Genomic DNA, 5,000 nt, shown 5'->3' with positions numbered 1-5,000 from the left:
TGTTGTGAAAAAACTACTCAAGTACTGAGTAACTGATGAGTAACCTGTTTGTTTAATGATGACGGCAACAAATAATGCACAAAAACATAAAAATAGCAATGAGCAAATTCAGAGCCAGGAATATCTCTTAAGCAACTAATGCAATGATATATATTAAATAATAATACATGAAAATAAAATAAAAATGAAGGCAAATTGAGCCACAATAACTTAACAGCACCATAGGCTCAGTAGGCAGATATTACAAAGGAAAATAACAAGTTAGCCTTTACGCAAACCATAAACTGATAGGTGTGGGCTGCACCTGAGAAACTTCTGATGTGTGTGTGTGTGTGTGTGTGTGTGTGTGTGTGTGTGTGTGTGTGTGTGTGTGTGTGTGTGTGTGTGTGTGTGTGTGTGTGTGTGTGTGTGTGTGTGTGTGTGTGTGTGTGTGTGTGTGTGTGTGTGTGTGTGTGTGTGTGTGTGTGTGTGTGTGTGTGTGTGTGTGTGTGCGTGTGTGTGAGGCTCCAGTGCGTTAATAAATGTCCCCACACGATGTACATTTGACAGTGATTCATAGCAGGGAAGCTAACATCAGCCTACGGTGACAGCCAAAATATCTACTAACGTTACTTACCGCCATGTGCTTCCTCAAATTTGAAGTTGAGTTCATGTAAGCTTAAGCTTGTTGTTTGCCGCTGAAACTTTATGTGCTAGTTCAGGGGTCACCAACCTTTTTGAAAGCAAGAGCTACTTCTTGGGTACTGATTAATGCGAAGGGCTACCAGTTTGATACACACTTCAATAAATTGCCAGAAATAGCCAATTTGCTCAATTTACCTTTAACTCTATGTTATTATTAATAATTAATGATATTTACACTTAATTGAACGGTTTAAAAGAGGACAAAACACGAAAAAAATTACAATTAAATTTTGAAACAAAGTCTGTCTTCAATTTCGACTCTTTAAAATTCAAAATTCAACCGAAAAAAAGAAGAGAAAAACTAGCTAATTCAAATCTTTTTGAAAAAATTTAAAAAATAATTTATTGAACATCATTAGTAATTTTTCCTGATTAATATTAATTTTAGAATTTTGATGACATGTTTTAAATAGGTTAAAATCCAATCTACACTTTGTTAGAATATATAACAAATTGGACCAAACTATATTTCTAACAAAGACAAATCATTATTTCTTCTAGATTTTCCAGAACAAAAATTTTAAAATAAATTCAAAAGACTTGGAAATAAGATTTACATTTGATTCTACAGATTTTCTAGATTTGCCAGAGTAATTTTTTTGAATTTTAATCATAATAAGTTTGAAGAAATATTTCACAAATACTCTTCATCGAAAAAACTAATTAAAATGTATTTATTATTCTTTACAATAAAAAAAAGAAATTTACTTGAACATTGATTTAAATTGTCAGGAAAGAAGAGGAAGGAATTTAAAAGGTAAAAAGGTATATGTGTTTAAAAATCCTAAAATCCTTTTTAAGGTTGTATTTTTTCTCTAAAATTGTCTTTCTGAAAGTTATAAGAAGCAAAGTTAAAAAAAAAAAAGAATTTATTTAAACAAGTGAAGACCAAATCTTTAAAATATTTTCTTGGATTTTCAAATTCTATTTGAGTTTTGTCTCTCTTAAAATTAAAAATGTAGAGCAAAGCGAGACCAGCTTGCTAGTAAATAAATACAATTTAAAAAATAGAGGCAGCTCACTGGTAAGTGCTGCTATTTGAGCTATTTTTAGAACAGGCCAGCGGGCTACTCATCTGGTCCTTACGGGCTACCTGGTGCCCGCGGGCACCACGCTGGTGACCCCTGTGCTAGTTGATCATGTGACCGCCTGGCTCTGTTTGATTGGTGGAACGGAGTCAGACGTCACCAGCGACTGCATCTGATTGGTGAAACGCAGGCGTGCATAGATCCTACTTTGAAGGTCTGTCTGACAAAGCAAAACAAACAAAGCGTGCATTAACAGATGGATAAAAATCAGTAGCGAGTAGCGAGCTGAATGTAGATAAATGGAGCGGAGTAAAAGTAGCGTTTTTTTCTCTATAAATATACTCAAGTAAAAGTATGTTGCATTAAAACTACTCTTAGAAGTACAATTTATCCCAAAAGTTACTCAAGTAGATGTAAGGGAGTAAATGTAGCGCGTTACTACCCACCTCTGATCATGAACTACTAATGCGCCGAGTACAATGACAGCATGTTTGTTAGATGAGGGAGCTCGAGGGACTCCAGCATGACCAACCTTCAAATTGTTCCGGCGAACAAGCGCCTTTTTGTTTCATTGTTTGTTTTCACGTGGACGTCATGTCCGTACTGTGCGTGCACCCTGACTGTACGACTGCACACCGCACGGGGATTTGTACAAATGTGTCGTCCACACGGAAGGGTAACCTGTGGTCAGGTGCATGCCGTAGCAGCAAACGAGGCTAGAAGACTTGCTGGAAATGTGGCATCAGTTGCAGAATATGTGGACTGATCAGGGAGTTCTGCCATCCGTAACACGAAGAGCATGTGTCTGGAATTGTGAGCTCGACTGTTGTTTGTCGGAGGGAATCAAAACAACGTACTAGCGACGTGCGGATCGATACTGAAATATATACGTTCAAAAGTTTGGGGTCACATTGAAATGTCCTTATTTTTGAAGGAAAAGCACTGTACTTTTCAATGAAGATAACTTTAAACTAGTCTTAACTTTAAAGAAATACACTCTATACATTGCTAATGTGGTAAATGACTATTCTAGCTGCAAATGTCTGCTTTTTGGTGCAATATCTACATAGGTGTATAGAGGCCCATTTCCAGCAACTATCACTCCAGTGTTCTAATGGTACAATGTGTTTGCTCATTGGCTCAGAAGGCTAATTGATGATTAGAAAACCCTTGTGCCATCATGTTCACACACCTGAAAACACTTTAGCTCGTTACGGAAGCTACAAAACTGACCTTCCTTTGAGCAGATTGAGTTTCTGGAGCATCACATTTGTGGGGCCAATTAAACGCTCAAAATGGCCAGAAAAAGAGAACTTTCATCTGAAACTCGACAGTCTATTCTTGTTCTTAGAAATGAAGGCTCGAACACAAAATTGTTTGGGTGACCCCAAACTTTTGAACAGTAGTGTATATACCGCCGATACCAAATCTTTGGGCTCTAATATCGATAGTCGGGTCGAAATACTTTTGATATTTTAATTATTTGAGATAACGTATATGACTATCAGGAACACAGTGTCATGTAACTAAATCACTGAGAGTTTTGTCTGAATGAAAAGTCATTGGCGTGTGTGTGTGTGTGTGTGTGTGTGTGTGTGTGTGTGTGTGTGTGTGTGTGTGTGTGTGTGTGTGTGTGTGTGTGTGTGTGTGTGTGTGTGTGTGTGTGTGTGTGTGTGTGTGTGTGTGTGTGTGTGTGTGTGTGTGTGTGTGTGTGTGTGTGTGTGTGTGTGTGTGTGTGTGTGTGTGTGTGTGTGTGTGTGTGTGTGTGAGACTACACTAGGGTTGTCCCCATACCAGTATTTTAGTACCGATACCAAAATGTATTTCGATGTACATCTACTTTGTTTTAGCAATCAAGAATATTTCAGTTGTTTTTATTAGGGATGTCCGATAATGGCTTTTTGCCGATATCCGATATTCCGATATTGTCCAACTCTTTTAATTACCGATACCGATATCAACCGATACCGATACTGATACATACAGTTGTGGAATTAACACGTTATTATGCCTAATTTGGACAACCAGGTATGGTGAAGATAAGGTCCTTTTTTTTTTTAAATTAATAAAATAAAATAAGATAAATAAATTAAAAACATTTTCTTGAATAAAAAAGAAAGTACAACAATATAAAGACAGTTACATAGAAACTAGTAATTAATGAAAATTTGTAAAATTAACTGTTAAAGGTTAGTACTATTAGTGGACCAGCAGCACGCACAATCATGTGTGCTTACGGACTGTATCCCTTGCAGACTGTATTGATATATATTGATATATAATGTAGGAACCAGAATATTAATAACAGAAAGAAACAACCCTTTTGTGTGAATGAGTGTAAATGGGGGAGGGAGGTTTTTTGGGTTGGTGCACTAATTGTAAGTGTATCTTGTGTTTTTTATGTGGATTTAATAAAAATAAATAAATAAATAAAATACAATTTAAAAAAACGATACCGATAATAAAAAAAACGATACCGATAAGTTCCGATATTACATTTTAAAGCATTTATCGGCTGATAATATCGGCCGGCCGATATTATCGGACATCTCTAGTTTTTATCCTTCTTTGTGGGCACATTGTTGGTCGTCATGTCATGTTCGGATGTACATTGTGGACGCCGTCTTTGCTCCACAGTAAGTCTTTGCTGTCGTCCAGCATTCTGTTTACTTTCTAGCCAGTTCAGTTTTAGTTTCGTTCTGCATAGCCTTCCCTCATACTTGCCAACCTTGAGACCTCCGATATCGGGAGGTGGGGGGTGGGGTGTGTGGTCGGGGGTGGGGCGGGGGGCGTGGTTAAGAGGGGAATATATTTAAGCTAGAATTCACCAACTCAAGTATTCATACTTGCCAACCCTCCCGTTTTTAGCGGGATAATCCCGGTATTCAGCGCCTCTCCCGGCAGAGATTTTCTCCCGACAAACTCCCGGTATTCAGCCGGAGCCGGAGGCCACGCCCCCTCCAGCTCGATGCGGACCTGAGACTGAGCGGGGACAGCCTGTTCTCACGTCCGCTTTCCCACAATATAAACAGCTTGCCTAACGAATTCAAACGGATGGAAACAAGAATTCCAGTTCATCCAGGACAGTTCGAAGGGGGAAGGTGTATGTTGCCTGTAAATATGTAGAACAGACTTCCCCATTGAACACGGTGGCCGAAATGATATACTCATCATGAACGGAGAAGTTAAACAGGACAATACTGCCATCTAATGGATAGCCACCGGAACACTGAAATTCAAGTATTTCTTTTATGTAAATAAAATAAATAAATATATATATATATATAT

At 37.9% G+C, this 5,000-nt stretch overlaps 1 protein-coding gene across 3 annotated transcripts in view; it reads left to right on the top strand.

Moving 5' to 3' along the window:
* Nucleotides 1–5,000, top strand: part of slc9a1a (solute carrier family 9 member A1a) — a 126,373-nt gene that overhangs the window by 113,614 nt on the left and 7,759 nt on the right. The window lies entirely within an intron of this gene.

This window comes from Entelurus aequoreus, linkage group LG11 (assembly GCF_033978785.1).
Source record: "Entelurus aequoreus isolate RoL-2023_Sb linkage group LG11, RoL_Eaeq_v1.1, whole genome shotgun sequence".
Lineage (NCBI taxonomy): Eukaryota > Metazoa > Chordata > Actinopteri > Syngnathiformes > Syngnathidae > Entelurus > Entelurus aequoreus.
This window is presented reverse-complemented; position numbering and strand designations above follow the sequence as displayed.